The 19,997-nt window shown below is 37.7% G+C and overlaps 1 long non-coding RNA gene across 1 annotated transcript; it reads right to left on the bottom strand.

The window, feature by feature from the left end:
• Window positions 1-2,402: 2,402 nt before the first annotated feature.
• On the bottom strand, window positions 2,403-18,256 carry LOC128797726 (uncharacterized). Its single transcript, XR_008434227.1, has 4 exons — window positions 17,852-18,256; window positions 17,096-17,258; window positions 3,825-3,933; window positions 2,403-2,577 (listed from the first exon to the last, which is right to left on the bottom strand). It is a non-coding gene; the product is annotated as an uncharacterized LOC128797726 (long non-coding RNA).
• Window positions 18,257-19,997: the final 1,741 nt, after the last annotated feature.

Below are 19,997 nucleotides of genomic sequence, written 5' to 3'. Positions count from 1 at the left end.
CTACAGGAAACTGGGTACCAAACTCAGGAGAGCCAGGAAGGAATATCAAAGCATTTGCAAAGGGCCACAGGTGCCATGTGCCAAAGAAGGGCACCACTGGGCACACAGCGCTCACTGGTCTGTGCAGGGACAACAGGAGCAATGTAGACACAGTATCCTTTTTTTTTTTTTTTTTTTTTATCTGAGAAGTCACATCAGCATTTGGTTTCCTTTTTCCTGATACTTTCCTGATGTCTCATGTAGCTTTGGAAAAACACCGGAAAAAAAATGAAAAAACAAATTTTGTTTAGCTATTTAAAAAAAAAGCATTTTCCTAATTTATGCTATTCAGAGACTGAAGTACATCTCTAATACTTTTGTATATGAAAAAAATTTAGGATCTGGCCATCACGGAAGAAAACATTGAGGCAGATTCTGAGTTGGGACTAGCAGTCCCTAGGAAGGACCTCACTCAAGTTTGTGAGAATCATACACAGAAGCAAATTCTGGTGCAAATATTATACAGAATTTTTACCCTGCAATTTTACTATCTCAGTGAATTGAATCAGAAACCTCAATTCAATACCTTTAAAATCTCACTAAATCCCTCCTTACTCCAACACATATGTGCATAAACAAATCCCATCCCATCTGGTCTTGGGCATCTTTGAATATTTGTTTAATGGCTCCCTAGCTGTGAGGATTGCAAAAATGCTTGAAAACCAAGTACACCCTGAGATCTGGCAGCTGGAGGTTTTAAGTCTTCCCCAAATAATGAAACTCAGCAGAATGATGAATTGCCAACCTTATTTCCTAGATATATTAATTACAGTCTACAACTGCCTGCACCGGGTGAAGTCCTGCATTAAGACAGTGGGAGCTTTGCTTTGCCTTTCACCTACACAGGCTTTTTTCAGTTCCTGTTCATGTCATGTGTGACAAAAAAAATTAATTTTTTCTATGTTCTGATTTTTTCCTGGTCACCATGAAAACAGAGAAGGGCTCTGTTTTATGTTTTTGTTTACTAGTAATAAAAACAGAATGGATGAAAATGCTATTTTGTCTTTTAAACATCTACCTGGTAACATCTTTTGGATTATTAGTCAAAACTGTCTAGATAAATGTAAAATATTCCTTCTGCTCCTCCCCAAATTCAAAATGCGACAGTTTCAGAGAGGCCCATTCTAATACAAATTATGAAAATGCAAAATCCCCAATGTTACATCTGCAGTTGGCTGCCCTCTACTTTCTTTTGTAAAGGCAGATTTTAAAGTACATTCAATTTGCATATAATAAATTTTGATCTAAGGTTTTTAAATTAAAAATTTATTAAAATTAAGGCCCTTTATTAAAATAAATTAAGGCCCAAACCAAATCTGCTTAGGCTCTGGACATTTAATGACATGAATCTTTCAAAGTGTCTGTACTTTTACAGGCAAATTTTTAAAAGAATAGAACTAGATGGATTAAAAGCTTGGAAATTTTGCTAATCCCATTTAGGGTTGGAAATCCAGACTTTAGATTCAGCAGGTCATGGGGTTGTTCATCAGAACAATCAGAATGGGATTGTTGACTCAATTCTATTACTACTTTACTATGTCCCTGTAAAGGTTAACTTAATGTTTGTGTGCTTCTCTTTACACCACCTTTCACATGGGTCTAATTATTGTGCAGAAGATTGATAATTTCAAGGAACAAGCATTGTCCAAAATATAATTCATGGAAGTTTCTAACAGTTTACTGTTTCTCACTGAGACTTACCACAGTATAATATCACCAATGTCTCACACTGAAACCTTTTCTCATCCATCAATAACTTGGCTCAAAAGATGGATTCTGTCATTAATGCCTTCATTTGAGGAGAACAGGGTCTCTCACTCCCTCAAATATATATATAAACATAACATTATATGTCACCACATAGCTCATGGCAACAGCATATAAAAGTTTGCCTCTGAAGAGATTTACTCTGTGAGGACCCTATCTGTGAAAAGTTAGAGGGAAAAAAGGAACCAATGTAAAATTGTAGGGGTGTACTGGTTCTATTGATAAAATATTGATTCTGCTTGAAGGAGTGTGGGGTAATGAAGTGCAAAGGACTGGATAGAATCCTCATTATGGTTGAAATGAAATGAGAGACTAGTCAGTGTAATTGCAATGAAAACTTGCTTTCATTAGTTTATCTTGATGTGCTTTCATCAACATGTGCATTATTTACACACTAAAGACAGAATATGAGAGAAAATGCTTCACTCAGGCAAAGGCAGAACAAGAAGTTAAACTCAAGTTTTCTGAATCAGCCACTACAAACCCATGCAAGACACTTTGACTTTCTTATTAAATAAACAGCATATGGTCAACTTTACAATGCTCCTTTGGGTTAAATTTCACTCAAGAACATCCGAGTTCACTCACACAAACCTTTATTAGTCAAAACTTTGCCTCAGCAAAGAAGTCTGCTCAGTCCACAATCAAGAGGTGCTTTGGAGAAAGCAAGAGACAAAGTTTCTCTTTGATAAGATGGCTTGGATATTCTTGAAGTCATATGTCCATCTTCCATCTATCATCACCATATCAGCACATTACCAGCAGAAGTTTCTGCAGGGAAACCAGGCAAGTGTTTAACAGTTCACAGACTATTCCACATCTGTTTTGGACAATAAGAACAGAGCTTCTTGCACAGTTACTTCAATTCACACCCAAGGAAAAAAAAAAACCCATGTAAGAAAATTGAAGCTGTATTTTTCAGTACACTGTCTTTAACATCATTTACGTTTATCTTCTATTCAGTGCAATTTCATGATGAGAGATTTGCCTAAAGGTGACAGGCATAAAGCACTTTGATTTTGCTGGTGTCTGAACTAACAATATTTACAGTTTTCTTGGCAGACACAAAAAGAGCTTAATCAGGTGGCCCTTGCTGGGAAGGGGCTGTCTGCAGCCTGTGAATGGGGTGTGTGTGCATCTCAGAGCGGCTTCAGACTGGTGACCGAAACAAGCTCAGAGGCGAAGTGTGGCTGTATTTTGCACTTGTTCTCCGTTTCCAGCCGTGTCCGGGAATGCTTTCCCTGGAAGTGCAATATGGCACTGCCCTCTAGTGCCAGCATCGGCCGAGCGGCCCGGACGCAGAATTGTATTACAGTTCACGGAAGCGTTAGATTAAAAGATTACATTTCCTATCCGCTGCTCTCTCTATTTTAGAATTCTGCAGAGTGACGTGATGACTTTTAGCCAAGCCCTGTGATCTGTTTGCTGCTTATATGGAGTAAAGTGGGAATGCAACAATGAAAAACGCCAAAATCAGGCAAGAGGCATGAAAGAAACTGTGTAAAAAACGTGAGATAACATCAGAGGAGAGGGGTTGTTCAGTGAGCCAATAATGCCCAGGCAGGGTAGGATTGTCTTTCCCTTCATGAAATAAAACCCCCAGAACTCGCAGGTGGCTTACAGATGGTTTCCCATCAAGGTTTTCCTGAGATCATATGGGAAAAATTTGTCAACATTCAAGACTAAGGAAATTTCTTAGTCAATATTTAGTCCCTCGACTCATAATGAAAAGAATTATAATTAAAGTTTTGCTTTACGAGACCAGCTTCTGGATGCTGATAAAACACTTGGTGGGAAATTATTCTTAACCACAAATAAAAGGCTGCCAAAGGAAAAACATGGAACTGCATGGGCTCTGGGTACAGTTAGGTAGGATGTGACTAAAATAACTTTGGCTGTCAGCACTGCGTATCTCATGTTTATTGATGGCTGTAATTGTTACTGCTGCAGTAGGAGGACAGTTGAAACTAAAAAAAATATTCATGCTGATATAGTTCAAAACTTGATCAAAAACTTACCAGAGTCCACGAGATCTTTGATTTGAATTTTGGGCCAGTACTTCAAAATGTGTAAAGAGAATTTCAAGCATGGCTCATAACTGGCATGGACAGAGTAGAGTTAAAATACCTGCAAGAGAAGACTCACAAAAAAAGTGTTTTCTGCATTTGTCTCATTAAAACGCCATTACTTTTTCTGTAGACAGAGATGCTGCTCAAGAACTAGAAAGGTTAGGATAATTATTCACTCAATTTGGACAGTATTGGGAAAAGTCCCTCAGCTATAGTGTTCTTTTTAAAAGTATATTCTATAGCAAGGTGATAAATTTAATGTAAGCAGCATGATCATCATTCAACATGCACTGAAATCTTTAAGTGTTCATTTTTTACTTCAGTAGTCATCTGACTAAGCCCTGAAGGCAAAATTATAAGTTTAGATTAAAATTTAAAGTTTTTTAAGGATTCAGAGTTTTTTTGGTTTTTGTTTTCAAACATGGCTCAAAGTAAAAATGAAACAAATTACATTTTCTCTCATGTCTTTATTTTGGCTCAAACCTATGAGTTCTAATTTATGCTTTCCTTTTTACTGAAGCAACTGAATAGTTATTTCATGGTTCGTCCCACTGAGATTAAGTAGTTTGATAAATTCGTATTACACCAAAACACAATATTGTAAAACTGCTTTCTTTTATTGACGAAGGATGAAATGTCACACCAGGTGCTGCCAAATACAGTCACTCATATATTTATAAGACATTTGTGACAATTTCTTAGTATAATCAGTTTTATATAATTTAGGTAGCTGTCTTCATTTCTCTATTTGGTGAATGTACACAATAAGAATTAATACTTTTTGTCTTATTTTTCCAGTGAATTGAATTACATAGCTTGGAACTAGAGTAAAAATCATACTTCAGAGTTATTTCCAAGAGAGCACAGAGGAAAGCAACACATTGTCATAGTTCAAAGGAAATCTATTTTCAGACACTTCTACCTTGCAACATGCAAGAACCCTACAATAACATGTAGCCAAGTACACTTCAGCCCAACTTCACCCTATAGCAAATGGAATGCTAAAAATGGTAAAATCCAAGACAAATTTGTAACATTTGTTTCTTGAATTTAATAAAAATACCAAACAGGAGTGCTGGTGAGATCTGCAACAGCCCTTTGGTGTTACAAGAAGCAGATTACAGATCAAATCTTCATTTCCTTTTGCCCTGCATTGGGCTAACATTTTATGACTTTTATAAAACATCAGAACCAGGGGAATGCTGTCATTTTGCACTGCTGTGTGCAAGAAGAGCCCAGAATCAATCCTGTCTTGGATTTACCATTCAGCCTGCAAGTCATCCTCGCTGCTGCAATGATTGCAGGAGCTAATCATTTACCTCTGTGTTATCATCTCAGGATATAGCAGTGATGTACCTATAAATGATCATCCTGAGCAAAGGCCTGCAAGCTCAGCTGATCCCTCCCCTTTCTGATCCCTCTCCCATCTCTGTGTATATTCAAATCATCATTCAGGCTCTTCTGATACAACATTTTCCAGCATCAGTGTCAGTTTCTGTCTCCCAGCATCTGCCCCAGATGGGTGACCAATAACATTGGCTGGGAAGGGGCCTTTTATTACTGGAATTCCTTGTGCAGTACAGACCCATTCACTCAATAACTCAAACCAGGCATACAAATCTCCTGGCTTGGTAAAGGATTCATCTTCCCTCAATTTACCAAAGACTGAAAAGAGCACCTAAAAACCTGGCCATTAGCTGATTCTTTTATTTGCAATGTACATAAGGCCAAAGCAATAGCAAGTGGTGTTATTTCCCACTGAAGAGAAACTATATGTTTTTTCTAATCTGCAATCAAAATAGGCTTGACACACATTAGTACAAGAATATTGTTTTCAAGTCAAACGTTTTCCTATTTTTGCAACCATGGCAATGGAATAAGAAACTGAGGGACAGAAGTATCAATCCTGGGAGCTGTTAATGATGGATCTGAAGTTGGTTTTGTTCTGTGACCTTAATAAGAGGTGTGATCCAAGCAGGGAGGCTGCTGAAGCATGTAGGAAACACCTCTTTTCTCAAATCAGACTTAGCTAAAATCAGCTTCTAGAAAAGATTGAGTCAGACTAATTCACAGAGTTAAGGCCATTCCATCAAGGAAATAGAAAACAAATATTCAATTCCTGAGTAAGCAGCACTCCTCTACTGATCCATCCTACATCTTTTTTGGAAAGACCAACATCTTTCTTCTACAGTAATTGATGTAATATAAACTTGGCAACACAATGGTAACTGCAGAAGCTGATCCAGAAGAATATAACCAGAAATGGATTCAGTTTGAGAAATCAATTGAGCAAGAACTTAACTACAAAAATGAAATTGCTGGTCTGAAGTGTAAAAAAACAGCCAGAACAATCATAATTGTTGATTGTAAACTCAGTAAGTTTTACTGACCAAATACGCAAATACTTCCCTATCTGAACCTGGAATAAAAGGAGCACATTGCGGCAGTAGGATGAGTTTCCTTCAGATTGTATCAAAATGATGGATGGGAATGATTTGTGGCATGGAAAAGTTTGCTCTTGTCACAAGGGAAAGGGCTACTAAAAAAGCAGCCTTGGGTTGTCTCAGGGGTAAAGGTTTTCCTGATTGAGATTATTTATAGAGAATTCGTTTTTATGGTGGGCATTTTTATTATTTTCTTTTTCTCTTGAAAATTCCATCTGTTCCTTGTGATTCATTTCAGATGTTCCCAATAAATGAAGCATATCAAGGTGTCCTTTGTAGAAAAATTCCAGCAGCAGCTCAGTAAACTCGCCATCACTGTAAGTAAATCCACCACTCAGAAAATTACTAACATTTGTCAAAAATGTTCTGTCTTTTCCCTGGAATAATATTGGAAGTAATACTAAAATACTGGAATAAATGGTGCACTTTGAAGCAAATCCTTCACATCCCAGAGTGCATGTATATGTTATGTACGCTGTAATGAATTTCTCTCCAGCTAGATAAGAACTCTCATGAGCAGTCTGCATATTTAAAATATTTTCTGAGCTCTATCTGCCAGGATGGACACTGCATGGGAAGCTGATTGTTGCTTCTGCTTTATTGTACTTGCAGAACAGGCTCATTGCCATGGCTGTGCTGTACCAGGGTTAGAGCACCACACTGTCTGCTATACTTCAGCAGTTCTATTATATTAGCATGATTATAATCTGAGTGTCCATTCTCTGGAACATGTATTCTTCTAAATTTCTCATCAGCAGTTCTAAGGAAAATAACCCTTTTTATTTTCCATTAAAATATCCTGTGTTCATGCTTTCATTGATGGAAACGGCTCTTTTAAATCAACCCTTAAAACCCTATCTACTAATGTCTGTTTACTTAATCCTAAACCACTTTAGGATGATGGTGATATGATTTAAAATTCAGATAAAAAAGAAAGATACAATCAAATATCATTAAAATTTCAGGACAATGCTTAGAGGGCTATATTGATAGATTATGTTCTTGTCTGTCTTCCAAACTGTTCTTCAGATCATTCTGACTCTTCTCTGGACCTTTGATATTCTCCTCCCCAGAGAGACTGCTGGAGGTGAACCAGTGCATTACATCCCATAGAATGCTTTATATCTCCAGCCTCACATTGTCCCATGTCCATTTTCTGAATACAGAGGCTTCTAAGGGTTGTCAGGAGGCATAAGAGCTGTGGGAAAAGTGTTTTCTGTGCACAGATAATATGGATGCAGTCTCTGTTACAGTGAGAATGAGGCAATATTGGGTTTCAAGGTATTTCTCAGCCAAGTCTACAAAGTGAGGATGAAATGATGACATTCTCAGTGGTCACAGAAAAGCTGTTCAGTTGTTCTAAGAATCGACGCTGTGTATAAAGTAGAGGTTTGTTTGGCATATTTACACCTATGACTGTTGCTTCTACACAACCCCCCACCCCAGCTTTGTGAGCGACTTGGACTTTCTACTCTTTCATTTCTCTGTGGCTTTCAGCACCAGACAAAAAGGGAATTCTCCCTTTCTCCATCCCTGGTCAATTTTAATAATTTCTGTGGACCCTTGGCCACTATGCAGTAACAGATGCTGTGAGTCATGAAACTGGACTGCACAGCACTGAGATGCTAAAATATAATCCTGATGAGTACTGAAACAGCTAAATCCCCTCCAAAAAACAAAACAAAACAAAAAAACTCAAACACACTATACCCCGAACATTATGGCCTTTGAGACAATCCTAATGCTGTTGTAAATCATCACTACCTGCTCTGACTCCCATGTAATTCTGACAATGTCAGCCATCTGAGACTGGTCCTCCTCATGCAGTAATGTGGAGAGTATTATGCTTTAACACAGCTTTTAAAAAGGGCAATTCTCATTCTGACTGCCCTTCTCCATTTTTAACAGGACAATGAGGAAGGAATGGACTATTTCCTTTGTTTTAAATAAAGTATTTTCCTTCAATCCCTTCTTGAAAAAAATAGGAATTGTAAAAGTAGTTTTAATTTCCACTCTTTTTTTTTTTCTTGAAAGATAATTCTCTTTTTCAATGAAAATAGAAAGAAGCAGTTGAAGATGGATCTTCATCCAGAGAAAATATAATTAGAAAGCAGTTTCTTCAAGGAGGAGTGATTCAGTAAATGACATTTATCTGTTTGAAGACACAGGACCTTTTAGCATAATTAGAATGGGCTCATTTTACAGCTGAGTACTTTGTGTCTCTGCCCTCCTACCTTTGGGTATTGTATTTCACCATGTTGTCCAACGGCTGCCTAGGAAACACTGAGGCCCAGTTTGAGACATTGCATGTCTCAGTCTTTCCCTTTTGAACCATATGTAGTTCTGGATCACTGGAAAGAGCATGCTTTAGATAAGCAAAATTTATTCATTAATCAAATGGGCAAATCCTTGCTTAAGCAGTTAACGTTCTTCCTACTTCACATCTCCTCCAGATTTGAAATACTGAATGATTTCTTGTATCAAATTCTAAACAGTGAAGTCTAGAGTTCCTTGTAGAAAAATGCTTGTATGTTTTCTTCCAGAAATTACTGGAAGTATGAGTTTGGTCTTTGTATATTGCACGTGAAGTGTCCCTTTGATGTGTTTTAGATTGCACAATACCATACAAGTGCAAATTCTTTCTATATAATTGCAGTAATTGTCAGAAACTGCAGACATTGCAATAACCAGTTGGAGGTGAGAGAAATCTCTTCTTGCAAGGAACAGTTAATTTGAATCTGCCCTAGAGGAAATGGAAGGGTCTACATACTTAGCATTAAAGAAATTATTGCAGTGATTATGGACTTCTAAATTATAGAACTCACAAAACACAGTGTATGTATTCCTGTATTTGCCTGTTAATTTTACTGTATTTAAGACCTTTTCATATGACAAGGTGTTTGTAATGCAAGGGATGGGAAAGAGTGAACTGGTACAAATTGAAACACTTCCACTATTTTAAATAAACCAAGAAAGACTAATTTCAACTGAAAGTCTGGTTAATTCACTCTAACCTTTTCCAGGTTAGAGACTCCATCCAATTCTTTTAAATAATTTGCCCATCTAAAGATCTTGCAAAAAAAAAAAATACTGTCAATCGAAACAGTCCAACTAATTTTTCATTACATCTTTATTGTGAAATTGAACAGAAATGGCTGCCCAGGGATTTTAATCTGTTCTGGTGAAGTTTAAACTTTTAAAATAGTATACAGCTATATGAGCAGGATTTCAAAGAATCTACTTGTCACATATAAAGATAAATGTTTTGGTTTCCATTTTAATACCCTAAATCAAGGTTATTCAGTGTCAAGAAGTTTTTCTACACTGGAAGTGTGTGGCTATAGGACTTCACCAAGGCCACACACAGCTCTTGGAGTACAAGCTGGTCAGGGGTGTATCCCTGATATGCAAAGGCACTGCAGCTAAAGATACCAGAGTTTAAGTTCCTTTCTTCCAATATGAGTACAGACAGATACTCCAGATTTTGATTCTTCATCTGGGAAATTAAAAGCCATCTTTTGTTCCCTCAGATGGAGTTAGTGTGATGAGCCAGAAAGCTTATTCCCAATTTCAGTAATATGAAGCAGTAAATAACTACTAACTGTGCTGCAAAAAGATGAGTATTTCTGTGTCATATTTCTGAATAGTCTGGAAGCTATTCAGCTCTACTTCATTAATAACAATAATGATTTACTGTGTTAGAATCTGAAATGTTTTCAAATCTTCCCTCTTCCCCATGAAACTTCAAGATTAGGTCTGGCACAAACAAAAAGCTGCTGCTACAATGCACGAAGAGGTGCAGGAGCCCCAGCTGGTGAGCATTTCATTTATCAGCATTCACCAGTGAAAGGCCCTTTTTGTCTGCAGTACATTAGACCAAGTAGGAAAAACTAATAGCTTTGACTTCATGAGGCCAGACAGTCTGTAGACAAGCACTGTGCAGATCTCCAGACTGCCCCACGAAGGCTCCTTGGTTCTTGCCCTCAACACTCCTATTATTCCCTGGCAATTGCTGCCAGTTGGCTTGGTAACCATGGACATATTTGAACAGCTGAATTCTTCCCTCAGTTACACTTGGCACCGCCACGGACTTCAGGGGAGCTACAGGGTGTAACTGAGGGCAGAACTTGGCTCTCAGCACCCACTACAAACCAGGTCAAGGCCACCAGTTGCATTTTTACCCTTAATACTTTAATCCATAGCATTAATGAAAGGAACCTAAAGCATGCACTGCATTACCTTGCCTGAGAAAGCCCTTGGTGTGGGCATAAGAAGATGGTGTGCATGAAGCTGTGTCCATGTGCCAGCCCGTTTCTGTGACAGAACCATTTGTCATACCTGCAGTGTGGGCTCGGTGTCACTCACGCTGCACTGATCACGCCGAGCTCAGCCAGCGTCTGGAGCTGCGCTTGAAACGTTGCTTTGTTTTCATCACATGTTTTTATTTCATGAAATAGACCTAAGTATCCTGAAACTAAAGGAGTGTTTTTTCATGCTGCTATAATTTGTGAAATAATGAGACATTTTGGTCTGTTAACTCCTCTTAAGTCTCACCACAATGTTATGTTTTGACTTCATTTGTGGTTGCAAAATATTTACTTTTCTCTTTAGCAGTTTATATGAAGCTGTGTATTTTGTCTTGGGAGATATATACATATATTTATGTGTATTTAATCTCAGTAGAAGCTGTTAGTAAAGCTATTTTTTGTGCTCTGATCTGGTTTTGCATCCTCTTTGAAAATATTTACCAGGATAATGTGGCTTTATTTGCTGATGTGATCTTTTCTCAAAAAAAAACAAAAGGTTGACATACTAATAATGTTGATTTTTTTCACCATGCAGGTCATATGTACGCAAATAATTCCTCACCTGTATGGGGAACAAATTCCCCAAACAATTATTTAATAAGATTAAACCTTCTCTCATTGGATATTATAAATGGAAGGTGGTATTTTTAAAATTGCCAGAGGGAGTTAGGATCTTAAGCCTTCTAAAAAGTCAGAGTGAGTTTTCACTAGGTCAAACTCCAGAATAAAGGAGGCAGTACTGTCTGCTTAGAATGTAAACAGCAGAACACCTGGGCTTACTTCCTTTCCTTTTCCATCAACATCCAGTCATCAAAAACCTGATCATCACTCATGTACACACTGAGCTGCTATCCAAATAGAATTCAGACAGTGGAGATCCAACGCAAATCTAAACAGGTACAGAATTCAGGATGCTTCTGATTCCTTGTTTGAGCCAGCGGTAGTTACACTGCTGCTTATGCCATAAGACTGTGAAGTAATTAACAATTTAATTAAATGTTTGTAAGAGGTTATGGTATCCTTTGAGAAAAACAATCGTATATCTAGTCATAATTCTCTGCCCTGACACCTCCAGTGACAATTCAAATCTGACTTCCTCAGAGTCCGGGAATGCTCCTTTATCCAGGTTTTCCATGGTGATTAGAGACCATCTCAGCCAGTTCCTGTCTCCCTTCATGCCCTATCAGCTCAGTGCCTTGATGTCTCCATCAGTGTCATTATCTTGGGGACTTCTCTGCTTTCCCTACAGAGTGCCTGCATTTTCACAGGTAGCTTTTCCCATAGATGGTCTTTTCCTTGCTTATACCAAAATGCAGTTTAATGTTCTCACCATAATGAATGTTGCAGACTCCTGGCAGGATCTTAATTTTTCATGATTTGTCAGTCTGTATGTGATCTAAAATTCCTGTCACTTAGCTTACATTTTCTTTCTGCCTGACCTGAAACCCTAGACTTAAGAAAAAGCAGATTTTTAGAAGTCTTTAGGCACCTAAAGAAAGGAACCTTTTTACTTTAAAAAGAGACTTAAAGAAATAAGAGATCTAATTCCTGTTGACTACCAATGGAAAAGTACTTAGGGTATTTAATAGCTTCTAACAGTTTAATTAGCTGCTCCCAAGTGTTGTAAAGTCCCTAAAACCACTTTTGGAGATAACAACCGTTCCTTTTAACTTGCACATTTTTTCCAACTGTGGAAGGAGAGAAAGAACCCAGAAATAATCATGAATGATATACAATTTAAAGTCTCTCTGTATTGGAGAAGCAGGAAGAAGGAGGGGTTTGTTGTACTTTCTGTTTGTGGACCTGTGCTGTCTTTGAACCCCAATTCCAGCTATCAGCAATCTGCAACTGAGAATCTTTATACTAAATATCTTTATTAAGTAAGAGACTCCTAAAAAAGATAATAAATTCAAACTGGGCCTAAACTCTACTATTTTTTGTGTTTTGGCTTGGGTTTTTTTTCCCCAAAAAAACTTAGCGATAACATAAATGCCTGAACTTTGTTTTCATTCCTATATGGTTTTAAGGTGATTTGGGGAAGGGAGGGAGAGGAGGGAGGAGTGAAAGGGAATTTTTAGATCTTCCACAAGACACATCTTGGAGAAAGATGAATTAATTTAGGAAACAGCAGATGCCTATGTCTTCCAAACATCTCAGGGTTTTTTTGAGTTTGTAAGGGGAAAATGTGTTTTATTGTTGTCTTTGATACCTACTACTTTCTCCTAGTAGATTCACAAGATTTCTGAGGCTTATTTTACACAGGAGCCACAAAAGTTGGATTCAATGGGACAATCTGACACTGCTCTTGCATCTCCAGATGATAAAAGTCAGTTCTGCTGAGAAACCTGAATCTGGTGCTTCTAAAATTAAAATCTACTCTTAAAGAATACAAGCACTGAGACGATCCTACAATAATCACATTTTTATCAAAGGCTTTGGGGTCTAGCCAGGGATGAACTCCTGCATAGTAATACGTATCTAGTGAAAACATGCCTAAAAAAGTCTGGGCTAAGTCAAGCAAAACACTACATGTTCATCCTGCTTTTCAAAGAGTTTAGCCAAGGCTTCCTTTTCCCAGTGACAATTTTCTTGGATGCAAAGAAGAACAGCAGATGCCTCCAAAACTTTACCATGCAATGCTTTGCCAGTGTACTCCAGAGGGCAGCATGGTAATACTGCTGAAATGGTGAACTAACTCATACCAGATTCCTCTGATTTTTCACATTAAAAATAAACCTTAAATTATTTACTAAGATTTTTACACAGAGAAGACAGAAAGCTACATCAGAATAAATGCTGTTTTGGCTTCTTAGGTAGCTAAATAAAGGGATTTATATGGAGATTAAGTTTAAATTTATAATATTAAAATAATCTTAAATAAAAATGGCTTTCATTGTCATTGTCTTTAAAAAATGTTTCTTTTTTGATGATTTTCCTGCTCAGCCTCAGTTTTGGATGAGAAAAATGTTAATATACTAACTACAAGTATAATAAATTCTGTATGAAGGACTTTCTTCAAAGTCGAAGATATATATATTAAACCTCTGCTTGATAATAAATTCCATAATTTTTAATATCTAAGTACGGTAGTTTAAAAAAAAATCAAACTTCTTAAGACGTTTTACTTCACAAAATGTTCACTGTGCTCTTGGTGCTTCTAGATACTGCAGCCTAAGAAATTATTTGTTTTTGTGATTTATATTTAAGATAGATCTTAATAGAAGTAACAGTTCTTTACAGGAGGGAAAAACTTGCAAAGGGTCAATTACAATATTTGACAAGGTCATATTATTGGAGTAAAATGTGTCTCCCTTATCATGGTCCTTAGTATGTTAATCTGGCAGGTAATTAAAAGTGTGCATGTGTATACATATAAGAAATATGCAGGTGCCAGAATGCTGAACAACTGAGAATCAATTGCCAACAGCACAGCACCATTAGAAAACTATTATTTAAGAATAATATTACATAAAATTACAAAAGGATCATATTCCAATTGTTTTGATAAAGGGACTACAATATGGGGCACTGTTTAGGATTGGTAGGATTGGCCCAAAATGCTGAAATTAAGCCCCAACCTATCTGTAGCAGAAGGCAAGCAAGACAAATGGGATGAAATACCAGCAAGACAAATGGGAATCCCTTTATATTGCAACAATTAAAAAACTTATGGTGTGTTGATTGTCTTATTATGGATTTTATCAGGGTTTTGTTGAGTGAAGCGGCAATTAAACTAAAGAAGATGTTGCAGAACCATTTATTAGCCCAGTGCCCGCATAGAGCAGACTATACTGAAAGAGACCATGACTTGCATTTCAAGACATGTTTTAGGCTTTACCTTCAGTGATTGTAAAGAACCTGCTATGGGTCTCTCACAAGTAATCTAATAAAACCAAAAAAATCTACGTTTAGGTCAAATTTTTAGAATGTTGAGTCTTATGCCTCCGGGGCCTGACACAGCAGGGGCCTTCCCAAGCAATTCTTAGGTCATTTATGATGATTTCAGTAATCCAATGTAGTCTTAAAGTCAAAGGAAGTCCTTGTGTTTGATGAGCTTTGAAACAAGCCTTGCAGTCCACAGGTATTAGTTCTGTACGTTTTTTCCAGAGTAGTTTAAACACAAGAAAACTTCCCAAGGATTCTGGGGAGGTTACCTTTTCCTGTGTAAGTTTTAGCTAATCAGGATCTTTGGAAGAAAAAGTATGCAGATCACTTTTGTGCCAAGGCCTTCCTAGTCCTAAGCAATGCCAGGGCTGTACCAACACAGAGCGCCCAAAGATGCTGCAACAATTTTACCCACAGTCTTCTCCAAAAGAAGGATGTATTTAAAGAAGGATTAGTCTGGGGAAATCAGTAATTATAATCTGTACATTAATAAGCTGAAAGAAAGGTTGGATAAAGAGAGTATATTGCAAGGGGAAACACATTTTCTGCAGTCTGAAAAGACATAGACACTTCCAGTGTATGTTTTTGACAGTTTATTAACTTTTTCTGCTAGACCTGACCATAGACATGGGGTTTTTTGGCTACAACCAAAAATTGAGTTGTAGCTTCAATTGTTGGTTGAGTTCTGCTTCAACCTTTATCTGTGTCCTGCAGGTTCAGCAAAGCTGCTTTCATTTCCCTTTGTCTACTTGCTTGCTGTCAAAATAGATTTTAATAGCCTAGCCAGGAATTGTAATTTGTGTCACTCAAACTGCATACAAGATTTGCTGTCCATGTATAAATATGCATCAACCTGGGCAGCTACAGCATTGCTTCTCTCTATAATAATTCATGTCTTATCCTTCCATGGGCATCTACGATAATCACAGAGGACATGTAGACATAAAAAATGTGGCAGAGACAAATTGTGAAAAAACAATATGGTAACTATGTCCTTAACTGACCCCTTCAGTTAAACAGCAATAAAAATATTCCATTATACAATAAAAGTAACAGTGTGGGTTGTCACAAAGAGTGTCAAGAAAGAATGCTCTTGAAGGCATAATATTTCCTTCAGACATGAAATCTGTATTCACCTCCTCTCATAAATATTTTTTATTTCACAGAGGAATAACCACTTTTTCTATGCTTTATTTCTCCATGTGTAAAACTCACCCTCTGTCTGTCACACTAAATGAAGATTGTCTGGGACAGAGGCTATGTAACTGCACTCTCTGTAGAACCTTGTAGCAGTATTAGCAGCTGGGGCTGCTAAGTGCTGTGTGTGAAACAAACATTCTTGGGTTTGGTTTGATTTCACTGCCAACACTTCAGGTCAGCCCCTAAGCTACTTTAATTTTTAATTAAAGCACATCAATAATACCCTTTGAATGCTTGCTTCTCTGTTGTTTCCAGCTACATGCTAATTGTTTTTTGTCCCCATTTACACAAAATTTAATTTTCTGGTTGTTATCTGGAGACTTTACATAGTAATTTTGAGAGCTTTTTTTCTTTGCTGCTGTGGGTATGCTGACTTTCTCCAAAAGACACCTGCTCTGAAGTTAAATCAGACTCTGCCACCTTCTCACCCACTTCTCCCATGATTTCCACAGAATAAAAGCATTAGTCATTGGCCTGTAATTATCTTTAATTCACTGGTACTTTCCTTGGACCAGCTGCATGAGGGACTGAAAATGGTGGAATGAAAAGACTGAAGCAGACACATACTGCATCAGAAAAGTGAGCTACACACACTTATACACAACTGCACATGCATCACTTAGCCACAACACAATTAACACTCTTGCCCCAAAGAAATTATGATCCGAGGCATTCTGCAAACTTTAAACAACTGCTGTGTTGTCTGCGGTGCCAACTCTCTCAGTTCCTACCAAGAATCTTACAACGTATGACATCTGCCTAAAATCTCATCTCTGAAAGTTGTAAGTCTCCATGAGAACATCCAGATTCATTTTAGGGGGAAAAAAAGGGTTTCTGTCATTACAAAGAAAAAGACTGGAAAACATGACACAATTTTTCCTTAAGGCTCAGTAAACAGAAAGTGAAGTAAAAAATACCTTTTAAAAAAGTTCTTTCATTTAAAAATCAATTTTTTAAAACTTAAGGGCCAGCCTGATGATGTTTTAGTACTTCAGGTTGACAGAATGATCAGTGGGACTATTCACAGAGTATAAAGATAAAAATGTGCAAAAGATCTTTGTCAAATCTGGGCTTACAGCCAGCCTCTCACTCCCCAAGAGCATGTCATATGGCACTACTTCTAAATTTGGCTCAAATTTGTTTTGGTGAGTGCAAAATTTGTCTAGATCCAAAGCTACTTCTGCATCTACCATTTAAAGCTTTTTCATCCCATGTAGAAACCTCCAAATAAATAAAATTTACAAAGAAGCTTTTATCTGGATGTAGATGTGTTTATAAGTAAGAGTGAAAGCAAAACAACACTGGGCAGGGATCCAGAGGCTGATACCTGAGCTATAAACTACCACTGATCACAGTATTTAGTAAATTAACTAAAAATACCTACCTCGGTTTCACTGCCTGAAGTCAGATAGCATGCTCCCCTTCTTGCCTTGACTACAATTTGCACCCATAAAGCCCCAGGGAATCAAGAGAAATGCAATGGCAGAAATTGAAAGGGATCATTTCCTTCCTCTCCAACATTTTCCATGTAATGTTGGCAGCTCAATCTGCAAAGATACAGTTACCAAAATAAATCTTTGACAATGACTGCGTGTCTCACACTGCAGCCCCATCCTTCCCCTTTACAACTGTTTTTGCTGAATCACTTTTTATTTGCCACCTGGAAAAAGCCAGTGCCCAAGATAGGGGATATACTGTGCATGCAGTGCCTCCCTCAACTCTTTCCAAACTCCACAAAACTCAGAAAAAAGGGTGGAGTTTGCTCATCTCTCAATAATAGCACAACATGTAAAGACCAAAAGAAAGTAACTGCCAGGCAGAAAAGGGTTCTTTCCCGTGACCTGCTAAAACACAGAATATCACATAAACAATCCCCCTCCCTCATCCCTTCCTAAGGGATTCTTCCTTCTGTGAACACATTCAGCTCTGAACAGAGGGGGAACGTCACCTGAGGGAAGGCTCCTGGACAGTCACCTGAGGGAAAACTATTGTCACCTGAGGGAAAAAATGTCACCTCAAGGAAAACTGTCACCTGAGGGGAGGCTCCTCTTCTGTCACCTGAGGGAAAATTGCTGTGAGTGAGGGAAAACTACTGTCACAGAGGGAACACTGCTGTCATAAAAGGGAAAAATCTTGTCACCTGAGACATGTGGTGGAGGGCAGGGAGAGAAAGGCTTCTGGCAGGCCACATTCCCAGTAAGTTTCTGAAATATTTGTACAACTTAGTGTCTCCTCTAGATGACGGGGTAAAGCAGAGGAAGGGAGGATATAGAAAGGGGATGTATTGTCAAAAATAAAATGTCATTCTGAAGGTGAGAAAGCTCAGAAACCAGGGGTGGTGCTGTAAGGCCATGGAATGCAGTGTGCTCTCCGGGACATTAATTACCAGGGCCTCAGCAGCACAAGGGACATTTTTGGGATAGCAGTGAGCCTTTTGAGGGGTTAATGGTGATAGAGCCAGATTGCAGACATCTTTCTTCTTTAGTGCACAGTCCCCAGGGCTGGAGGGCAGCTGTGGGATGGGATCCAGGGCAGGGCTGGGGGCTGTGGATGTTGCTGGGAGCTGTGTGGGCTCCTGGGGGAGCTGAGGCTGCTGAGGCTGCACAGGCACTCCTCCAGCCTCCACAAAAATCTCTGCTTAAATTTTAAGATGCAGTTTTGAACTTCAGCCACGTGATGGCTACATTTAAAAATTCCATTCCATAATGCTGGTGGTGTAGTGGCTGAGATAATGAGACCAAAATGTATGTGGTCAGAAAATCCTCCAGGCGGCCCCACACAGGAGGATGTTTGTTTGTGCAAATATTTTATACACAATACACAGTTTTGATTGTGTAAATATTTATTTCAATACCTCTCTGAACTGTATAATGTGACATGGAGAAGAGGCAAAGGTTTTATAGTTGAGGTGGCATTGCCAGTTTAATGCTCTGGTCCCGTGGCCTGGGCTGTGGTGGCACCCAGAGCCTCAGCTCTCATGGCAGCTGGGCTGTGACCACTCAGAGGCTTGGAATAAATGTACCTTTGCCTATATATACTTGTACACAACATAATAATATGAAAATAGAAATATTATAATAACATTATAGAAATATAAGAATAGAAATATTATTTCACACAGTTTGTGGAAGAACTAGCCATGGTGAAGGACAGTGATTAGCCAAGTCACCTCCTAATTTCAATATTGAAAGAAAACACACTAGAATATTTTTGAAATTTGTTAAGTTTTTAGATTTATAAAGAAATGTGGAAGTCTAATGGTAGTTTAAAACAGAAAAAGGTAAGACACTCCATGTGGAAAGTGGGTGCAAAATCGGCATTCTGAAATTTTTCAGATTTAATTTCTTATTAAATAAATCATTAGATAAATCCAAACTATTTTCTTGGTTCTTGCAAATATGTGCTTTGAGCCTTTGATTGAACCCTAAACCATTCTGGCTGAATGGCTCACGGTCTGAGGCTTTTACCTGAGAAATGCAGACCTGCAGTGCTTTTGACCTTTTATTTATTTTGAACGTATTAACCTTTAAATGATTCAAGAACATAATCTTAATAGATGCAATTTCCTCTTGCAAATTTCTTCTGACATGGCACATAAAAATGTTGTGGGACTGACTGTCATTGTTTGTACCAAATTTCTTTTGCTCCTACCATAACTTCAGGATTACAAGGGCTCATTAGCAGGATCATGGCAGTGTTACTTCAAACAGCATGGTTCCTTTTAATTGTCTTGAGACAATCTGACCTTCTTTTAAAAGGAAATCAAATAAGTTTATTGTTGCCAAAAGATCTTGGGAAATAAAAGGAAAAGAGGCTGCAATAGTACTGAATTTTTAAAAAATCAAACAAAAAAACCCCACATATATTACTGCTAAAATTTGATAAAATCTGGGTACTTAAAAAATCATTCCTCTTTGGATTACTTTAAAGTTTATTGGTGGTATTTTTAGACACCAGAATATTTCTTTTAAACTTAATACAAAAAGTCTGTTTAATACTTTTTTTTCATCAGAAAGTTGCTTATCATAGACTTTGACACAGTCTCCTGAAAATTCATGAGGATCTAAAAAATTAAAAACTTGAAGGAAAACTACAGCTTAATTTGTAGTGCTTCAGAAGTTTGGGGTTGGCATTTGGTTTTATGAAAAGCTGGTTCATTTGGCTGACTTCTTCTGTTCAACTCCATGTGTATGTGAAATGATGGACAAGAAGAGCTATTTATTGTTCATTCCTAAATTTTAATCTCTTTGAATCTTTGATCAATAAAATTGAAAATAACCCATCTT

The sequence above is a fragment of the Vidua chalybeata genome, chromosome 19 (genome assembly GCF_026979565.1).
Source record: "Vidua chalybeata isolate OUT-0048 chromosome 19, bVidCha1 merged haplotype, whole genome shotgun sequence".
Lineage (NCBI taxonomy): Eukaryota > Metazoa > Chordata > Aves > Passeriformes > Viduidae > Vidua > Vidua chalybeata.
This window is presented reverse-complemented; position numbering and strand designations above follow the sequence as displayed.